Genomic DNA, 23,162 nt, shown 5'->3' on the forward strand with positions numbered 1-23,162 from the left:
CTTTGCTGCCCTCCTTGAAACCAGCCCTTGCTCAAAGAGTCTCCGCCTCACAGTGCGTGCAGAAGCACTCACACCAGCCTGCTGCCATTCCTGAGCAAGCTCGGCACTGCTGGTAGTCCGATCCCGCAGCTGAAACAGTTTTAAGATACGGTCCTGGCGCTGGCTGGTCTTTCTTGGGCGCCCTGGAGCCTTTTTGACAACAATGGAAGCTCTCTCCTTGAAGTTCTTGATGATGCAATAGATTGTTGACTGAGGTGCAATCTTTGTAGCTGCGATACTCTTCCCTGTTAGGCCATTTTTGTGCAGTGCAATGATGGCTGCACGTGTTTCTTTAGAGATAACCATGGTTAACTGAAGAGAAACAATGATACCAAGAACCAGCCTCCTTTTAAAGTGTCCAGTGATGTCATTCTTACTTAATCATGACTGATTGATCGCCAGCCCTGTCCTCATCAACACCCACACCTGTGTTAATGGATCAATCACTAAAACGATGTTAGCTGCTCCTTTTAAGGCAGGACTGCAATGATGTTGAAATTTGTTTTGGGGGTTAAAGTTCATTTTCTGGGCAAATATTGACTTTGCAAGTACAGTAATTGCTGTTAAGCTGATCACTATTTGACATTCAGGAGTATATGCAAATTGCCATTACAAAAAATGAAGCAGTAAACTTTGGAAAAATTACTATTTGTCTCATTCTCAATACTTTTGGCCATGACTGTAGATATCACCGAGCCATGACCATGTTTCACTGTAGGCATCACTAAGCCACCACCATGCTTTATAGTAGACATCACCGAGCCACCACCATGCTTCACTGTAGGCATCACTAAGCCACCACAATGCTTCACTGTAGGCATCACCAAGCCACTGCCATGCTTCACTGTGGGCATCACCGAGCCACCGCCGTGCTTCACTGTAGGCATCACCAAGTCAACACCGTGCTTCACTGTAGGCATCACCCAGTAACCACCATGCTTAACTGTAGGCATCACAGAGCCACCGCCATGCTTAACTGTAGACATCACCGAGCAACTGCCATGCATCACTGTAGGCATCACTGAGCTACCCCCATGATTCACTGTAAGCATCATCGAGCCACCGCCATGCTTCACTGTAGGCATCACTGAACCTCTGCCATGCTTCACTGTAGGCAGGGTGTGCTTTTCAGTGTCAGAATCATAAAACTTTTGTCTTTATTGAACTCAATTTTTCTTGTGGTTTTGAGTCAGTACATAATGACACTGACACTTGGGGTAAACGATAATGATACTGATACTTGGGAAAGAGGATAATGACCATGACACTTGGGGTACAGGATAATGACACTGACAATTGGAGTACAGAATAATGACACTGACACTTGGGGTACAGAATGACAATACTAACACTGGGAGTGCGGGATAATGACACTGACACTTGGGGTACAGGATAATGACACTGACACTTGGGGTACAGGATAATGACACTGACACTTGGGGTACAGGATAATGACACTGACACTTGGGGTACAGGATAATGACACTGACACTTGGGGTTCTCCTATTTCTAGTTGGATGTTCGTCTAGTTCTCATCTTCTATTAGCGACAATAATCCTGAGTGAGGAATAAAGCTACATTGTATCTTGTTTCTTGTACCGCCCCATACTGGTATAAGTATGGTGAATCTTTGGATTTTTCTTCTCTTCCTTAGTTTATGCTCATCCTAGTGCCGGTCATGCAGAAGATGTGATCATCTCCTCTGTGCACTTGTGATGTGGAACATAAGGAAGGTGCCCAACAATCACAATTATTAACAATCTAAATGTAGACAATTGTTGTTCTATTGTTTTTATTTATGTTTCCTATTTTTTTTTTTTTGAGGTGTGATATTAATAGGAGGCAGAAATCTATACTGACCCGCAGTCCGGATAATTATCTACCATAGCAACGTGCAAATTATACCATATAACCAGTGCTCAGAAGCACAACCTGCACTGGGGATAAAGATACCACCGGCCGGACATGGTGGTAAACCGTCCACCCAGTGCGAGGATGAGGCGGCTGCAGAGCGCAGAGCTCTGTATACAGAATCATCTATATTATCATCTGTATATGGAATCATCTATATTATCATCTGTATACAGAACCTTCATACAAAATGCATTTGCGGGACTGGATTGTCTGATGTAAATATGGTAAAAATTCTGCAGCTTTATAATATAATTTCCGCTTCAATCCTATCCATCCATAATCCTTCCTTCATTAATGTTCACCTAAATTATAAAATCTATCTATCTATCTATCTATCTATCTATCTATCTATCTATCTATAGATCCATCCATCTATCTATGTATCCATCTATTATCTCTATTCATTCATATACAACCCCTGGTAAAAATTATGGAATCACCGGGCTCGGAGGATGTTCATTCAGTTGTTTAATGTTGTTGAGAAAAAGCATATCACAGACATGGCACAAAACTAAAGTCATTTCAAATGGCAACGTTAGGGCTTTAAGAAACACTAAAAGAAATCAAGATTAAAAATGTGGTACTCAGTAAGGGTAATTTTTTTCAGACCAAGCAGAGGGAAAAAATTATGGAATCACTCAGTTCTGAGGAAAAAATTATGGAATCACCCTGTAAATTTTCATTTCCAAAACTAACACCTGCATCAAATTAGATCTGCTCGTTAGTCTGCATCTAAAAAGGAGTGATCACACCTTGGACCAAGTGGACTGACATGAATCATGGCTCCAACACGAGAGATGTCAATTGAAACAAAGGAGAGGATTATCAAACTCTTAAAAGAAGGTAAATCATCATGCAATGTTGCAAAAGATGTTGGTTGTTCACAGTCAGCTGTGTCTAAAATCTGGACCAAATACAAACAACATGAGAAGGTTGTTAAAGGCAAACATACTGGTAGACCAAGGAAGACATCAAAGCGTCAAGACCGGAAACTTAAAGCAATATGTCTCCAAAACAGGAAATGCATGACAAAACAAATGGGGAACGAATGGGAGGAAACTGGAGTCAATGTCTGTGACCGAACTGTAAGAAACCGCCTAAAGGAAATGGGATTTACATACAAAAAAGCTAAACATAAGCCATCATTAACACCTAAACAGAAAAAAACAAGGTTACAATGGGCTAAGGAAAAGCAATCGTGGACTGTGGATGACTGGATGAAAGTCAAAAGTCATATTCAGTGATGAATCACGAATCTGCATTGGGCAAGGTGATGATGCTGGAACTTTTGTTTGGTGCCGTTCCAATGAGATTTATAAAGATGACTGCATGAAGAGAACATGCAAATTTCCACAGTCATTGATTATATGGGGCTGCATGTCAGGTAAAGGCACTGGGGAGATGGCTGTCATTGCATCTTCAATAAATGCCCAAGTTTACATTGATATTTTGGACAGTTTTCTTATCCCATCAATTGAAAGGATGTTTGGGGATGATGACGTCATTTTTCAAGATGATAATGCATCCTGCCATAGAGGGAAAACAGTGAAACATTCCTTGAAGGAAGACACATAAGGTCAATGTCACGGCCTGCAGATAGTCCGGATCTCAATCCAATTGAAAATCTTTGGTGGAAGTTGAAGAAAATGGTCCATGACAAGGCTCCAACCTGCAAAGCTGATCTGGCAACAGCAATCAGAGAAAGTTGGAGCCAGATTGATAAGAGTACTGTTTGTCACTCATTAAGTCCATGCCTCAGAGACTGCAAGCTGTTATTAAAGCCAGAGGAGGTACAACAAAATACTAGTGATGTATTGGAGTGTTCTTTTGTGTGTTGGTTTTTCATGATTACATAATTTTTCCCTCTGCTTGGTCTGAAAAAAATTACCCTTACTGAGTACCACATTTTTTATCTTCATTTCTTTTAGTGTTTCTTAAAGCCCTAAAGTTGCCATTTGAAATGACTTTAGTTTTGTGCCATGTTTGTGATCTGCTTTTTTTTGAACAACATTATACAACTGAATGAACATCCTCCGAGCCCGGTGATTCCATAATTTTTGCCAGGGGTTGTACTATTGATTGTTCCATCTATAATGTATTATCTCTCCATCCGTCCATCCATTCATCTGTCCATCCATCTATCTTTCTTTCCATCTAGCTATCCGTCCATCTACTATATTTTTCTATCTATCTATCTATCTATCTATCTATCTATCTATCTATCCATCCATCTTTCTTTCCATATAGCTATCTATCCATCCATCTACTATATTTTTTGCATATATTTATCTATCTACTATATATCCATCTATTATGTCTGTGTCCATCCATCTACATACTATCGATCGTTCCACCTATCCATCTACAATTTCTCCATCTATCCATCTACTATATTTTTTCTATCTATCTATCTATCTATCTGTCTATCTATCTATCTATCATCCATCCATCTTATGCAGCACGGTGTTGCTGTAGAGGACCTGACTGCCGTCTCTTATGAGAGCGGTGCCCGTTTTTCCCTCCTTCTCCCACATACATTTATATCACTTTCTCTTTGCTTCTATTGGCACCGCTGGGTATGAACACGACTGATCAAGTGGCGATCTCTTGGAGCTGAATTGAGGCAACAAATCAAGCATGTAACCAACAGATGTTTTATTGTCTGGAAGCCACTGGGAATATTCTGCCCAGATTTGCTCTCAATGGCACAGTTAGGTTCCATAAGCTCACAATTTAAGGAATGTTTGCAGTTTAACCTTTACACAGCTAGCAGCATCGGCAGCGAGTCTCAATGCACAGGCCTGTGCCGCGTTAACTAATGATGATCACGGCAGAAAAGGCGGCTTGTAATCTCCCCGGAATTATCCCCCGCTACCTGCGCTCACTCACAAATGACACTTATCAAACTACAAAGTGGCCAGACCTGAAGGAAAAGAGGAAACCTCGCCTTGACGCTAATCCCTTCCGTTCCCGATAGGGATTTTTTTTCTTAAAGAGGTCACTTCATGATGAGGCTTAATATGATATTACATTAAAGCGTCCAGAGTCGTGATACATAAAACTCGTCCGGCGCTGGAAAGCAATCGTCAGCGACAATTATCTATAAAAATTGTAAAAACAGTTACTGGTTTAGTTTATTTTAATTCCATTGCTGCATTTTGCTCAGTGATTGACTGCAGCATTCACATGTGTTGTAGTCATGATGTCACTGATGCAGCCTGTCAACAAAGACCGGTGGTGGTGGCGGTGAGGCAGCGCTGGAGCTGCGGGGTAGCTTCATGGCCAGGCAGCTGCAGCAGCCTTACATCACCAAGCACAATGCTGAGCGTCAGAGGAAATGGTGTAAAGCTGCCACCACTGGACTATGGTGGAGACATGTTCTGTTCAGTGACGGATCACACTTCTCTACCTGGCATCTGATGGACGAGTCTGGATTTGGTGAATGCCAGGAGAAAGTTACATCCTGACTGCATTGTGCTGCTATACATTTTGGTTTAGAAGGGAAAATGCTATGGGGGTCGTTTTCAGGGGTCGGCATTGGCCCTTTAGTTCCGGTAAAAGGAAATCTTAATGCTTGAGCCCAAGACATTGTGGCTAATTGTAGCTTACAGCTTTTAAGGGTTCTGATCTGATATATTATTGCTGAGAAAATAAAGTTTTGAAGTTACATTCAAACTGGCCAATGGAGTCCAAGTGTGTCGACACGCCCCTCAATGCACTTCCAGGCTAATTTGCATATAGCTTTAAAGCTCGATTTCTCAGTGCTGGCACATCGAATTTCTACAAGACAGGTCTCTTTTTTATTGTTGTTTTACGACCTAAATGACCATAACACTTGGTTCAGTAATAAAATCATTCCAACAGGTTCCTTTTAAGTTGCGACTGTGTTGGGGACAGATCACGTTGTCTGTGAATTTCCCATGTCACCTCTGGTTTTTGGAGTTCTTCTTTCTTCAGAAGTCACGGTTCAAACTGGAATTGAGCAACTTAGATGAAAGTCAATGAATCAATCACTTCTTAGTGAGAAATCATTTACTTATTGATTGATGAATACATTGGGTGCCGTTCGGATGTGCGCGTGGAGAGCGCATGATTAATTAAAACAGCCAGTGATTAAGCTTTTGTGTTCGGAAAATTTCCATTCCGTACAGACGGAAGAACCGGCGTTCATTACGCGAAAGCCACTCACTTATTAACAGAATTATCTGACAAGCCTATGAAAGTCTGGAGTGGGGGAAGGAGGGCTTAACGGATACTAGAAAACAAGCCGACCCGAAGATTCATTTATTCTCAGAACTAATAACTAACATTAAGTCATTAACTAATAAACATTTCATCATGTGGCCGTACATGCCTGGAAATTATAATCGGGGAGAAAAAAAACAATTTCCATTGTGTGCGTCCCTTAAAGTGTGTGTATACCTTTAAATATATTCTGTAGAGTTATGTGGGCTTCTTAGATGTCTTTAAGAGGGATTATAACACCCATCATATCCACCAACAAAATGAACAAAAAAAAATCTAAGTGGATGTTTGTTTTGGAAATTGTCTCAAGAAATCATGTACCACTCCTTTTTTCATGACACCTGTCCTCTTTTGGGGAGACCACTCTTTTATTTGGGAGACCACTCCTTATTGAGGGAACCACTTCTTTTTTACAGAGACCACCCCTTTTTTCCAGTGATGACTTCTTTTTCTGGAAGACCACTCTTTTTTTTCTAAAGGCCACTCCTTTTTTGGGATAACACCATTTTTTGGGTTGAAACTCCTTTTTTAATGAAACCCCCTCTTTTTTTGGGAGACCACCACTTTTTTTGGGAGACCACCACTTTTTTCCAAAGACTACTCCTCTTTTGGAAGACCACTTTTTTTTTTTTATAGGAAGCTAGCTATCTTTCTAGGAGACCACGCCTTTCTTCTGGAGACATTTCATTTTTTGGGAGACTACTCCTTTTTTAAGAACATCACCCCTTCTTTTGGGAGGCCTCCCCTTTATTGCAGAGGCAATTAGTTGTTCTAGTATACTACTCCTTTTTTGGGAGACCACCATGCTTTCCAGGATATTATGGATATTATTTCTTTTTTATTTTGGGAGAACACTCCTTTTTTCTGAACATCACTCCCTTTTTTGGGAGACTACCCAATTTTTTCGGGAGACAATTCCTTCTTTTAGGAGACCATTTCTTTTTTTGAGAGACTACTATTTTTTTCAAAACATCACTTATTTTATTGGGTAACCACCCCTTCTTTGGGGAAACAAATCCTTTTTTTAGGAGGCCATTCCTTTTTTGAAAGACCGTTCCTTTTATGGGAGACCAATTATTTTTTTCCCTAGACCAATTTGTTGTTCGAAAGACCTATCCATTTTTCAGGAGACTGCTCCTTTTTTGGGGAGACAACTCCTTTTTCTAGGAGACTATCTTTTTTTTACCAATTCCTGGAAGAGTCGACAAACTGCCTGGATGCACGTCAAATTCCTCCCCCAGAAACTTCCCAAGAAGCTGTGTTTTTTTCATATGGATGAGTAGAAAAGTCGTGGTCCACAAAGGGGATTGGTAGTGGTGTAACTTGAAGCTCATGGGCCCAAAATCAAAATCTCCAACAGGGTCCCCGACTATTGCAGGTCTTTGAAAGCAATGGTCTGTTCATATGGTTCAAGAAACCACTCCTTTTTTCAGGAGACCAGCCCTCTTTTGGGGAGACTACTCTTTTTTTTGGGTGAACACTTCTTGGCCTCCTGTACGCTCCTGTTACCCCCCTGGAGACTACATATGGGGTATATTTCCTGAAGGTTTGGAAGGAATCTTGCTGTGTGATGAGTTGGTTTAGCAGCTGGACAGAAAAACCGCCAACCAGGGACTATGAATGGGGTTATTGATTCCATCCTATGGGGAGTTTCAAACCATTTAGCTGCCCAGACTAAAAATAAGGAGGCGCACCAATGAGGAAAAGTGCAGAAACTGCGTAACCACTAAAATGCTGACCCCCTACAGCCAGCAAAGAGTGCCCCCCTGGTGCAAAATTCTCACCTTGCCGCATGAACCTCAAAGGGAACCTTCCTTTTGGAACTTGAAAGATAAGCACAATGAAGTGCCTCCAGTACCTTGGCCAAATAACTTTAACAGGAGTGGTAAAGTGCCACTATTGTGCTGATCTGTGGGGTCCTGGAGGTCTGAGTTCCTCCCAATCAAACGTAGAGCTATCCTAATTCTGTATACCCCTTTTATTGACCACCATCACTTATGCTCGTGGAAGCTGTAAGGGTTTTTATCTTTGAGGATCCAAGGGGTAACGTTTCTCCTTGCGTAGGGAGACATGTCAAGCCTGACATGCCAAGATGAGGAGACTTTTAAGTCGCAATGCTCCACTGGGAAATATGCAAATTGACTCTTCAGAGAGGAAGAGGACTAGAACTCTAGCGCCACCTATAGGAAGTCGCAATCCTAAAATTCAATATCGACTCTCTAACGAGCCTTGTCACATGACTTAGGATAAAAGCCAAAACCAAAAGCTCAATTTGCAGACACTGTGTTTCAGGGTGCTGCCCCTCCTCAGTACAAAGTGTGAAATCTGATTTGGCTGGGTGAGAGACTAAGATGGGGATCTAAGGGGTAACTACTTCCTATAGGTGGCACTAGAGTTATAGTCCTCTTCCTCTCTGAAGAGACTATTTGCCTCTTCGAGGAAAACGTCTTCATGGGATATTGACTTTCCTAGTGGAGATCCAACTGGTATGTTTAGTTTTACCGGCAATGCTCGTTGGAGAAAAAGTATGTAAATTAACTCTCATCAAGAAGGAAGGAAACTGTCTCTCTAGTGCCTCCTATAGGTAGCTATCCTGGGGTGCTCTTTATCTATAAAGTTTGTGTGTTGTGGATATCCTTGAGTTTTTTGTAGTCTTTACCTTCGATTCCTCTCACAGACCCCGAAAGTTTTCAGATACAGGATTAAGTGTCGCGGCTCCATCACGTCGTAGAAAGTGTAAATTTGCTGTGAACTCGTAAAAAAAACACCTTCAGAAAATAAAGCTCTGATCATCTGATGATCAGCGGGAGGTAAGGAGGTGATTCGAGACTTCGTATTAATGTAGGTTTAGTTACCCCACGTCATGCAAAATAATATATTACACTACTAGAGATGCAAACTCGTCCACGGGGGGCATTTTCAGTTGGTGTCCGATCTGTGTGAACCACATCAATTGTTTTGTAGGTTTTTGCACTTTCCTTTCATGGGATAAGTGCCATTATGCAGAAAAGAAAGTTACAGTCATTATTCTGCAGCATCCCCACAGGAAAATTGAAGAATTACATATGATGGGTCCTCCAAAGTAAGAGAAGCTACTTGTAATTGTTTTCCGCTCTGAGAAATAGAACCCTCAATGGCTCATTCATAGGGAAAGTATATGGGCCCTTACAATGCCCAGAGCCAATACACTGAACTCTTTACCTGACCATGCAGACCACACAACGATCTCTATAAAAAATAGGTCCTTGTGGACACTTTCCCAAGTCCAACTGCTCTATATACCAGTGGAACTGGAAACCTAGGACTGACAGGAGTGACATGCTGAGTACCTGTGTCGCTGTCCGTTCTTGTTTGATGTTTGTGCTGTGGTTTGGATCACTATGAATTCTAGTAATGCCCCTGCATACTACTATGCTGCAGGTTGTATACATCTCCATCTTATTAGTATAAAATATAGGGTTGGGTAACTTTTTGTAACTTTCAAAAATTTTCTTTAGTATTGATATATCTATCTAAAACTTATCATCCACACCCACATCAATTAAGCCACACCCACACAATTTTTCAAAACAAGTTACATTTTTTTGATAGTAAATCACATGTGCCATCAGGAACGAATTTCTTAACCAAAAATTGTGGACCTTCTGTTTGGAGGAGGAAACCCATGGTGGGTTATATATTGTAATACTTCCATTCACTGACTGGAAGCAGAGGTTTGGAAGAGAGTGGAGAAACTGAGAGCAACACATATATTAGATTGTTGCAAAAATACAATTTCAGACACTTAATTTAAAATGATTGTCCATAAAATAAAAATATAACAAAAATTCCTCATATTGCCCCTAAAAATTTTTGAATTGGGTTTACATAAATTCTGCCTCTTTTAACTTGGGATATTACCGATTTTGAAAGGATTACGTCGAAAAGATTGTGATAGTCCTGGCAAAATTGAGACTTGTGTCAACTATATAGCCCTCATGGCCACTGCTTCCTGCAGGGGAAATGTCTGACCTGAAGTGACTTTTCCCAGCTAGTATAGCTGATCGCTGGCAGTTAGAGATGTCACATCCAAGATGATCAATAGATTTTATCCTAAGATGGTTTTCTTCAAGGGAAACCCCTTTAAAGAGGACCTGTCATTTGGCACAAATATGTAATTTTTTAACCTGGTGTAAATGTCGCTGTTCTCCTGAATCCGGCGATGTTTTTCTTTTGCTCCTGCGCCTCTCCGTTCCTGAGATATGGCTCCCTCGTTTCTGTATGTAAAGCTAGTCATCCTAGTGAAATGGGCGTGGTCCTCAAGTAGTCATCTACAGAGAAGAGCTGATGGCCACACCCACGTCACTAGCAAGATTAGATTTATGCACAAGGAAGAGGAGGCCATATCTCAGGAACGGAGAGGAGCAGGAACAAAAGAAAAACATTGCCGTATTCAGGAGAACAGCGGCATTTACACAAGGTAAAAGATATACATATTTATGGCAAGTGACCAGTCTCCTTTAAATAGAGGAAGCTGCATTCTGATTGGTTGGTATGCGTAATAAGTGAGGTCTATTATCCGGATGCATCCAATGACCATCTCATCTCTGCTATATCTGTTAATGACTACATGTAGCTTAGAAAGCTGGTAAGCAGTTCTCAAATTGTGGCACTATGGAAAAATAGGGGGCATATTGACAACCGAGCCACACAACAGAAATATACACGTTCATGCCCCGGGATCACAGTCTCCAGTGGGGAGACTTGCATCAGCCATGGTTTTTGCTCATGTCCCGGTTCCCATGAACGCCAAGCTGACACTCGGTTGTGAGGGCTGAATGGAGTAGATGAAACCCCCTGGCGCATCATCAGTCATCAGTGTCGGTGGGTTTGGCCCTTGTCAATCTAGCTTTCCTGGGAGGGCATCTTTAGCCATGGCAAGATGGTGTGGCACATTATCAGATCATTTCAGCAGCGCTTACGGCCTCGTAAATTCCTGGTATTGCTCATCTGCCAGCATAAATAAGTCCCTTTGATAGTTAGTAAAAGATGTTACGGCACTCTAGGGTACGAGGAGGGACGCGGGCACTGTCATTTTTTTTTTCCGCCAGCCCTGGCACCCTGGTGCCTGCGATCTTTCTGAAGATTCAGGGCACGCGTACTTCATTACGATTTGGGCACCGGGGACTTGTTGTTTTTTTTTCTTTTTAATTTTTTAATTTTTTTTTTGCAAGATTAATGAGCGCCACAGAAATTCTCCTGCGCATCTCGATAATTAAGTCTTTGTTTATCAAAAAACAAGTTATATTAGGAGCAGAAAATTCGCAGTAATTATTCATAATCCTAACAATTCAAGTGTAGCTACCTCATTTGCCTGTGTAATTCTGCTTTTTAATTTCTTGCATATATTTGCATATTAATTTTGCCCGTCGGCTGCAGCAGGCTTTGACAGTTACTGTGTGATGCTCCTCGCAAGGGTGAGGCTCAGTTGGGTGGCATTTCGACTGGGTGCAATGATAAATTATGAATTTTTTAATTTGCTGCATAACGAATTAACTCTTTGCTCACCAAGCTGGATATAAAAATTAAAGGGTCGGTGATTTTTTTTTTCTTTCTTAACGATCTCTCTGTTTAAAAGAGGGTTAAAAAGATTTAAAAAAAAAAAACAACTGATAGAGGAGACTCAATTTTCATCTTCTCAGAATAAATAGGGTCTGGCAGACATCAATCATGAATTCGAGACAGCGGACTGAGAGGTCACTTTATCCATTGACCACTCCTCGCCCCAGAGGGCAGGCGGAGATTAAAGCAGGCTCGCGCGGAAGCGATTTGCTAACAGTCGCACGGTACAACAAAGCTTCTCTCACCGCTGAACGCATTTAAGATTGGTAATACATATGCCGAGTGCATATTCAAAAGCCATATAGGGAAAAAATGAAATGTCACGGGAAGGAGAGAATTAAAAGCCTTTAGGCCTCGTCAAATGACAACTTTAAGTAGGTGGTTTTTACCAGGAATGAAAGGAAATGTGGATTACGAAAAGTGAATTATACAATGTTCCTGGAGTTCGAGTGCAAGAAAAGGAAAAAAATGTATTTATCTATCTATCTATTATCTATCTATCTATCTATCTATCTATCTATCTATCTATCTATCTATCTATCCTCTATCTATCTCTCTATCATCTATCTATCTATCTATCTATCAATCTATCTATCATCTGTATCTATCTATCTATCTATCTATCTAATATTTATCTATTTATCAAATTTATTGACCTAACATGATACTATTATTTGATATTTATTAATTTTCATCTTTATATATATATGGATATGGATATATGGATATATATCCAGCAATATACACCAGCGCCTCCATCCTGTGCCAATCACTACACTAGTTGCCCATCCACTCCCACCCATGAAGCTCTCCACAGTGCTGCAGCTCCGCACATCTACTACCTCCCTGTATAAAACACCCAACTATGCTCTTCATGCTGCCACCATCCTCCATTACCTAAACCTCCCATTCCTCTATCTATCTATCTATCTATCTATCTATCTATCTATCTATCTATCTATCTATCTTTACTAGCTACACCAATGCCTCCATCTTGTGCCAGTTGCTATACTGGTTGCCCATCCAATCCCACCTACAAAGCTCTCCCCAGTGGTGCACATCTACTGTCTCCCTCTGTAAAACACCCATCTATACTCAGCATGCTGCCAACATTTTCCATTACTTAAATCTCCCATTTCTGTATCTATCTATCTATCTATCTATCTATCCATTATATATCTATCTATATCTAGCAACTACTCCAATGCCTCCACCAGTCACTACACTAGTTGCTCATCCACTCCCACCCACAAAGTTCTCCCCAGTGCTGCACCTCCGTATATCTACTGCCTCACCTCTGTAAACCACCCACTTATGCTCTACATGCTGCCATCATCCTCCCATCCTCTATCTATCTATATCCAGCAATATACACCAATGGATGGAGATCCTGTACCAGTCACTACACTAGTTCCCCATCCACTCTCATCCACGAAGCTCTCCACAGTGCTGCTTCTCTGTACACCTACTCCCTCTCTCTGTAAAACACCCACCTATACTCTACATGCTGCCACCATCCTCCATTACCTAAACCACCTATTCCTATATATATACAGTACAGACCAAAAGTTTGGACACACCTTCTCATTCAAAGATTTTTCTGTATTTTCATGACTATGAAAATTGTACATTCACACTGAAGGCATCAAAACTATGAATTAACACATGTGGAATTATATACTTAACAAAAAAGTGTGAAACAACTGAAAATATGTCTTATATTCTAGGTTCTTCAAAGTAGCCACCTTTTGCTTTGATGACTGCTTTGCACACTCTTGGCATTCTCTTGATGAGCTTCAAGAAGTAGTCACCGGAAATGGTTTTCACTTCACAGGTGTGCCCTGTCAGGTTTAATAAGTGGGATTTCTTGCCTTATAAATGGGGTTGGGACCATCAGTTGTGTTGTGCAAAAGTCAGGTGGATACACAGCTGATAGTCCTACTGAATAGACTGTTAGAATTTGTATTATGGCAAGAAAAAAGCAGCTAAGTAAAGAAAAATGAGTGGCCATCATTACTTTAAGAAATGAAGGTTAGTCAGTCCGAAAAATTGGGAAAACTTTGAACGTGTCCCCAAGTGCAGTTGCAAAAACCACCAAGCGCTACAAAGAAACTGGCTCACATGAGGACCACCCCAGGAAAGGAAGACCAAGAGTCACCTCTGCTTCTGAGGATAAGTTTATCCGAGTCACCAGCCTCAAAAATCGCAGGTTAACAGCAGCTCAGATTAGAGACCAGGTCAATGCCACACAGAGTTCTAGCAGCAGACACATCTCTTCAAAAACGGTTTAGAGGAGACTTCGTGCAGCAGGCCTTCATGGTAAAATAGCTGCTAGGAAACCACTGCTAAGGACAAGCAGAAGAGACTTGTTTGGGCTAAAGAACACAAGGAATGGACATTAGACCAGTGGAAATCTGTGCTTTGGTCTGATGAGTCCAAATTTGAGATCTTTGGTTTCAACCACCGTGTCTTTGTGCGACGCAGAAAAGGTGAACGGATGGACTCTACATGCCTGGTTCCCACCGTGAAGCATGGAGGAGGAGGTGTGATGGTGTGGGGGGGCTTTGCTGGTGACACTGTTGGGGATTTATTCAAAATTGAAGGCATACTGAACCAGCATGGGTACCACAGCATCTTGCAGCGGCATGCTATTCCATCCGGTTTGCGTTTAGTTAGACCATCATTTATTTTTCAACAGGACAATGACCCCAAACACACCTCCAGGCTGTGTAAGGGCTATTTGACCAAGAAGGAGAGTGATGGGGTGCTACGCCAGATGACCTGGCCTACACAGTCACCAGACCTGAACCCAATCGAGATGGTTTGGGGTGAGCTGGACCGCAGAGTGAAGGCAAAAGGGCCAACAATTGCTAAGCATCTCTGGGAACTCCTTCAAGATTGTTGGAAGACCATTTCCAGTGACTACCTCTTGAAGCTCATCAAGAGAATGCCACGAGTGTGCAAAGCAGTCATTAAAGCAAAAGGTGGCTACTTTGAAGAACCTAGAATATAAGACATATTTTCAGTTGCTTCACACTTTTTTGTTAAGTATATAATTCCACATGTGTTAATGAAAATACAGAAAAATCTTTAAATGAGAAGGTGTGTCCAAACTTTTGGTCTGTACAGTATATATATATATATATATTATATATACATATATATATATATATATATATCTAGAAGCAAAGAAGGTAGGCAGCACTCCAAAGAAGTTCTTTAGTGGAAAAAGTGGACTTTATTAGCCCATAATGTGTGACCACACAATTATGGACTAATAAAGTCAGTTTTTTCCACTAAAGAGCTTCTTTGGAGTGCTGCCTACCTTTTTTGCTTCTATTACTATTATAAACGGATATTTGTTTGGTGACCCTTGCACCCGGATTTAAATTTATGGTGCTGTTCCAATTTTTTCTACTATTTATCTATCTATCTAGTGTATTCTATATCCAGCAGCTACACCGATGCCTCCACCCTGTGCCAGTCATTGCACTGGTTGCCCATCAGAACACATTATAAGCCTACCACATCCATCTACAAAGCTCTCTGTAGTGCTGCAGTTCCTTACCTCTCTTCCCTCACCTTTGTCACTCACCCTACTCATCCTCTACGTGCTGCCAACATCATCCATTTCCTGAATCTCTTGTCTCCAGGACTTTTCTCGTGCTGCACCAGTTCTCTAAAATGCCCTAAACTGGCAATCAGGTTATTTCCCAACATGCACAGTTTTATGCATCACACATTCACTAATCATACTCTTCTCCATTTTCCTTATTCCCCAGACCCTAACCTTTCTATTCAACAGTATCTCAACTCTTCCAGGGCCATTGATAATGGGGAAGGGGCCCCAGAGCAGCCTCAGCAGGGGCCAGATTGGAGCTTGCCTCGATCTCCTTTCTATTAGTCTATACTTGGGCAGGTCATGGCAGCCTGGTCTGGGTCCTCTCCCTCCAGGGACCCCAGTGATACATATGCCATGATACACTAGAAGTGCCTGGTTAATTCTTCTTCCTCCTATCTAGAACAGTTTTATTTTCTTTTGGTTTCTAAGAAGCAGAAATCCTGTGATCAGGCCGGCGATGGAGACGACAACACTCAGACGCATTCTCATACATAAGGCACAGATTTGCAAGTAACATCCACAAGGGCCGATGCACGGAGCCATCATCTCCGGGCCCGAGTGGCTGTGCTTGAGTAGCATTTCCCCCGAGGCCACTGAGGATACTGTAACTCTGTTTCCAGGATTGAAGCAATCAGTGATAAGAATCTAAAGAAGGCAGCGAGCGCCGAGCAGGAGCAGAAAATGTTGCTGCTTTTCTTAACTTTATGTAAATTCGTCTGTTGCTTTGATCAGATAGAAGATTTCCCCTCCAGCTCAGTGAACTGATATGGTCGCTATCATTTTATTGTTCAGAAAAATGAAAAAAAAAATAAAAAAACACAGAGCCGTGTGCAGGCAGATAGACTCCTCATGTTGTCCTTAAAGGGGAGTATAATACAGAAATGCAAAATGTATTGTTATTAAAAGCCCCAGAAAAAATATGGAAGGGGAGGAACCGGGGCTGTGCTTCCATGTTTATCAAAAATCACATGTACTCCTATAGGTATATGCAAAAAAAAAACAAATTTAAAGATTGAAAATGTAATGTTACAAATAATGCACCTATAAGACGGGTGACCCACAGGGCCTATTTTCAGTTTATGGACTGTCGTGGTATCCTCTTCTATCAACGACTACACCTGAGTCTGTGCAGTAGTAGCATAGCTAACTGGTCACCAGTAGCAGTGAACTGGAGTTTGGGAGTCATAATGAAGGTCTGTCTAGGGTTGAGGAGAAAACTCATTTCCAGGAAGTGAGCAAAACTAAGAGCCTGAAGCAGTAAGGCTGCTTTGTCAATTGAGGGTTTGGACCACGTCACAGAACGGGCAGGGAAACCTCTCGAGAACACCACATTAGGGTGCAGCAGTAGGGAGGCTACCTAGTGACCACCTGGTGACCAGTGGTCAGCAGACTTGTTATTCTGACGAGACCAGAAATTGTGGTTATGAAAGTAGTGAACTGGAGTTCTGGCGTTAAGATGGAGGTCTGTCCAGGGTTGAGGAGAAAGATCATCTTCCAGAGCATGAGCAAGACTAAGAGCTGGAACAAGTATGGTTGCTTTGTTAATCAAGGGTTTGGAGCACATGTCACAAAATGGGTGGAACCTCTCAAGAACCATACATTAGGGTGCAGTAGTAAGGTGGCTACCTGGTAACCACTGAACAGCAGACTTTTCATCTTGAGGAGACCGGAGATTGTGGTTATGAAGGTAGTGAATTGAAGTTCGGGAGTCATGATGGAGGCCTGTCCAGGATTAAAGAGTAAGATCATCTTCCAGAGAATGAGAAAGACTAAGAGCTGGAAGAAGTATGGCTGCTTTGTCAATCGAGGGTTTGTAGCACATGTCACAAAACATATGGGAAACCTCTCGAGAACTCCACATTCCATTCCAGTGCTGATTTCCTTTCTTTTTCTTATGGAGGTGTAAGGATATGGACATGCTGCTAGCATTTGTTTTCCTCTTGAAGAAACAAGTTTATCGTTGTAAAATGTTATGTGATGCAATGTGAACTGTGATGTATGGTGTGACTTGTGATGTGCGTTAAAGGTGTTAGCAATACTGATAGTGTGTGTAGTTTGACAGTATGAACAGTTAGAGTTAATGTTTGGAACTAGTCCAGAGTAGGAGTGGCTGAGTTGCAGGGAAAGTGACACTTTCCTGTCAGAGAGTGAGTTAGGGCCTGGAGTGCATAGCAAGTGGACTTAAAGGTCCAAGGTAAGCAGTGCCACATTCTGGGGTGTTCCTAAGTGGGAGGTGACAAAATGATAGGGATAGCGAGATCCAGAGCAGAAGTGACTAAGAGACAGAGTGACCTTTTGGAGGACGCCTAGCAGAAAGGCCTGGTGTTTGCATCTCGCAAAGTAAAGGGCCTAGACAGGACTGAGTAGGAGAGACAACTAGATTGTCCCGGGGACGGGAGTTCCAGAGCATCAGAGAGCTTGAAGCTAAGTTCGGCCATACTTTAACCCTAATGGGAAAATGTCGCGGGGCGAGCAAAGGACTCTTGTTAAGCAGGACTGTAAAGTTAAAGCTGGGTCTTGGTGAAGTAGTGAGAAACAGTGAAAACAGAGGACCAGTAGAAAAAGTAAAAGAGGAAAAACGAAGAGAGAGGACAAAAGAGGAAGCAAGAAAGAAAAGCGTGTGGAAAGGCAACGTTCATAAGACTGTTTACCCACTATCTCTTGTATATATGTGTCACCCTGGCCTGGATGCCACAAGTGTAATTAAAGCTGTGTCTGAGAGCAAGGGGGAGGTTCTCTAGTCAGGGGAACATTAGCATGCAGTACCTCCTGTCTCAGGCCAGTAGGGGGAGCAGGCTGCCCCTATAAAAGCTGGTGCTGGGGGCAGGGTTAGAGAGAACTTGATGGCCTGTCTCAGCACTGAGACTTGTCCCAGAGCAGAGCAGGGACAGACAGTTGCACTGCACCTAAGAGGAAGTGTGGCAGGAGGAGAGCCACAAGCCAGAGACAAGAGGCGAAGAGAGCCTGTCTTGGCAGATAAAAGACTGACTTTACCAGACTTTGGTGTCTGAGGCTGGGAGGATTCTACATCCTCCAGCAGAGAACCAGTCCGCAAGGGACTGTATATTCCTTGGCCTAAGAAGCCTGGAGGCCCTGCCACAACCGAAGGGACCAGCAAAGCCGTACAAGGCTGGGAGCAGAAAGGAACCCACGTCGCAGGCCATACAGGCGAGAATACACGGAAAGCTTGGAAACGTGGGCTGTTACCCTATAACGAGGAGATAGCCAGAAGGAGCGCAGAAAGCACGGTAGGCCTACACCCTCACCCTGACCAGGGCCAATTTCCCCGTTGCTCTCAGACATCCAGGTCCCCTCCTAGCTGGGACTGTTTATGGGTCAGTTTACCTGTTTCAGTAAAGACCCTGGACTGCAACCTATTGTCTGTGTGCTCCTTCACGCCTCCAGCACTACCGGTACTGGGACTCTCACCACCATCACTCCCACCATCCACTACACTGCCCTGGGGCCGCACTCTTCCCGTGGGGAGTCACGCCATCCCAGCTGCACACCTCATCAGCCCCAGCGGTCTGCCTTGCAGCGGCGGTACCTAATGACCGCAAATCCACGGGTGGCGTAGTTGGACATTATCAATAGCACATAACGGACTACCACTGTTTCCCTAATTGCCCGGATCCGAGTGCCCCACGGCCCAGGGGGTGAGTCAGCTTTGGCGTAGTCGGCAGGATTTCGTGCCCGCAACCACCGGGTACTGCGTGCCTGAAAAAGACTTTTGTAACTTACCTGTGGCGAAGTTTCCCGCCATCCGGAGCCGATTCCCGCCATCAGGCGCCATCTTGGACCATTTCCCGCCGTCTTCTGCCATCTTCCCGCCATCCGCAGCTGCTTCCCGCCATCGGACGCCATCTTCAGGATGCCGCGCGGGAAGAAGAGGGGCGTGGACGTCAAAACCGCGCGAGATCCGAAGCTCCGCCCTACGCACCGACGCTGCGCAAGGTCCTGGAAGGGAGAGAGAGCGACGCTGACGTCATCAGGACGCGACGCCAGGTCCTCGTCCATAGCAGCAGCAGCGGAGCCGTGGCCTACAGAAGAGGATCGTCGGAAGGTAGGCCACGCTTAACTAGGGGGGAGGAAGATGTCAGATACAGAGGCGCCCACTACCACCAACGCAGCTGCAGCAGCGGTGATGCCCTTTTCCCTACCCTACATCCCTGGAGCGGCCTGGCTGCCCAAGTACTCAGAGGAGCCCCATGCCCTAACTGACTTTAAGGAAAGGCTGTACAGTTTGTTCCAGGTTTACCCCCTGACAGAGGAACAGAAGGTCAGCATATTGACAGGGCAGTTAACTGGTGCAGCCCAAAGGGAGGTAAAATCATGGCCCACTGAGGAGAAAAGAACCGTGAAGGGTATTCTGGCCCGGCTGCGGGGTACCTTTGACACACTTACCTCCGCTGAACTTAAAATGAGGTTCTATGGATGTAAGCAGCGGGCACAGGACAGCATCAGAGACTATGCCCTAAATCTGCAGGAAGCCCTGAGGGCTATTCAACAAACTGACCCTGGCAGTGTGCAGGAAACGGATAAGCTGCTAACAGAACAATTCATAGAAGGTCTGCTGTCTAGCGCCCACAGGGCCCAACTGCGCCTCATGTTCTTTCAGAACCCCGACCTGACCTTTGCCCAATTTAAGGACAGGGCCATAAGGGTGCTCCGTGAATCTGCAACCAGTGGCGCTATAAACCCCCGGCGCCCTGCTCTCACCAACCACCAGGAGGCGGCGCCCTCCTCTATGGATCCCGTGGGGGCTGATGCACAGGCCCTGAACCAAGTCCCGTCAAAAGACCTCCACCACCAAATCCAGGAGCTGACCAGGAGCGTCGCAGCGTTGACCAGGACCGTCCAGGCGTTGCAAGTGGACCCGTCAAGACCCATCGAGCTGGCTTCAGGTCCGGAGGATGTCCCGTGGCGTCGACAGAGGAGGATCCCGTCGTTCCGAGGGAGGCCCACAGACCGCTACGCAGACGATGGACAGCCCATTTGCCGTCGATGCAACCAGCCCGGACACATTTCCAGGTACTGTAATTTAAACGGGTCCAACCTGGGGCAGAGGGCCAACCCCCAGGCATAAGATCACCAGGCCCTTACAATTGGCGTAATAAGTACGTTGGGGGGCGCCCGGTTTTACCCGTGGTGCTGGACGGTATCCCCATGAGCGCCTTGCTGGATACTGGGTCACAAGTAACCACTATCCCTTATGTACTTTTTAAGCAGTATTGGACTGATGCTGATATCACACGGTATCCAGACAGTAACTTGAGCATCATGGCCAGTAATGGCTTACCCGTGCCGCAGATGGGGTTCAAGGAGATGACCATTAAAATTGGTAAAGTTGAACTACCGGCACAGGGAGTGATTATTGTGGACATTGACCGTCGTGAAAATCACCCTAAAATAACTGTGGGTACTAACGTAATTGAAAATTGTCTTTCAGAGGTAATTGTAATTCTACAACAGGTGGCAGTGAATGCTAGTTCCAGCCAACAGAGAGTCCTCAACAAGGAGATAAAAGCCCTGATGAGACGGCAGCAGGTAGAACTGTCTGGTGGTGAGATCAGTAGCGTAAGACTAAGTGACCCATTCCCCATTTCCATGCCTCCCAAAAGTGAAATGATGATCTGGTGTCGGACTGCAATCGGGTTGAGAGGTAGAGACTACCAAGCCATGGTAGAACCCGTGTACTCAGACAGCAAGCCCACCATTTTGACAGCTCGGGGGGTGGTTGATGTCCGTCATGGAAGGGTGCCCGTCTGCATCCTCAACATTGGGGAGAGGGAAGTACACTTACCCAGGTACGCTGCACTCGCCAAACTGTTTGTCGTCGAACACAAAGCTATCAGGGCCGTGGAACCCTTGCCTCCATCTCCACAGGCGGAGGGTAATGGCTCCCAGAAACAAAAGGAGGACTGGTGCCAGAAACTCCACGTGGGTGCTGACTCCACTCCCCTGCACCAAAAACAAGGAGTCTACCGGGTGGTACAGGAGTATGAGAGAGTCTTTAGTAAGCACCCGCTAGACTTCGGCAGAGTAAAGGGGATAGAACACCACATCCCCACCGGGAGCCACCCACCAATAAAAGAGAGGCACAGACCGGTACCCCCTGCACATTATCAGAATGCAAAGGGCATGCTAAGAGAGATGAAAGAAGCTGGGGTTATTAGAGACAGCTGTAGCCCCTGGGCAGCCCCCTTGGTTCTGGTCAAAAAGAAAGACGGCACCATGAGAATGTGCGTGGACTATAGACAAATCAACCGTATCACCCACAAAGACGCATATCCGCTGCCTAGAATAGAGGAGTCTTTAGCCGCACTAAAATCAGCTAACTTCTTTTCTACTTTGGACCTTACTAGCGGGTACTGGCAGGTTCCTGTGGCAGAGGCTGACAAGGAGAAGACCGCCTTCACCACCCCGATGGGACTGAGTGAATTCAACTGTATGCCTTTCGGGCTCTGCAACACACCAGGGACCTTCCAGCGGCTGATGGAATGCTGTCTAGGGCACCGAAACTTCGAGACAGTCCTCCTTTACCTGGATGACGTGATCATCTATTCAAAGACCTACGAGGACCATCTAAAGCACCTGGCCGAGGTGTTCGAAGCCCTGGCAGGCTACGGCCTGAAGGTGAAACCATCGAAGTGTCACCTGCTGAAACCAAAGGTCCAGTACCTAGGGCACGTGGTAAGCGCGGAAGGAGTGGCCCCCGACCCTGACAAGGTCACGGCAATCAAGAGCTGGCCAAGCCCCTCGAACATCAAAGAGGTAAGACAGTTTCTCGGGTTGGTAGGCTACTACCGAAGATTCATCCCCGGGTTCACTAAGATGGCAGCTCCTATGCAGGACCTCCTGATCGGACAGTCTAAGTCCAGGAGTCAAAAGCCACCCTTCAAGTGGGATAAACCGGAAGAGGAGTCCTTCCGCCAGTTGAAGATGGCCCTCACGGGGGATGAGATCCTGGCCTACCCTGATTATGACCAGCCTTTTATCCTTCACACAGACGCCAGTAATGTGGGACTGGGAGCCGTACTGTCCCAAAACCAACAGGGCAGAGATAGGGTGATCGCGTACGCCAGCCGGAAGCTGAGACCCACCTAGAGGAACCCGGAGAATTACAGCTCCTTCAAGCTAGAATTCTTGGCGGTGGTGTGGGCCGTGACGGAACGCTTCAAGCATTACCTGGCCTCCGCAAAGTTCACCCTGTACACGGACAACAACCCGTTGACACACCTGGACAATGCAAGACTGGGTGCCCTAGAACAGCGGTGGATGGCCCGTCTCTCCAACTATGACTTTGTGATCAAGTACCGGGCCGGCAAAACCAATGCCAACGCTGACGCCCTATCGAGGATGCCTCACTTACCTGAAGGTGACGAAGACCCAGAAGAGCTGGAGGAGGTAGAACTCCCCGCGTTTCACCGGTATGGAGCCACTCAATACTCCCACCGCGTGAAGGAGGAGGATCTAACAACCGTGATGATCAATCCCCTACCTCACCACAGCTGGGCTGAGACCCAAGATAGTGACCCTGCCATCCGCCTGGTGAAAGATCTGCTGACCCAGGAAGATGCCCGCATAGATCCGGATGCTCCAGAGGAAGCCAAGCAGCTATAGAAAGAGAAGAGCAAGCTGTTCCTCTACGAAGGCAAGTTGTGCAGAAGGATTGTCAACCACCGGACGCACGAGCTGACCTGGCAAGTCGTGGTCCCAAGACGGGATGCAGCCATGGTCC

The sequence above is a fragment of the Phyllobates terribilis genome, unplaced genomic scaffold (genome assembly GCF_046119375.1).
Source record: "Phyllobates terribilis strain yellow unplaced genomic scaffold, ASM4611937v1 Scaffold_7__3_contigs__length_470593459, whole genome shotgun sequence".
NCBI classification, from domain to species: Eukaryota; Metazoa; Chordata; class Amphibia; order Anura; family Dendrobatidae; genus Phyllobates; species Phyllobates terribilis.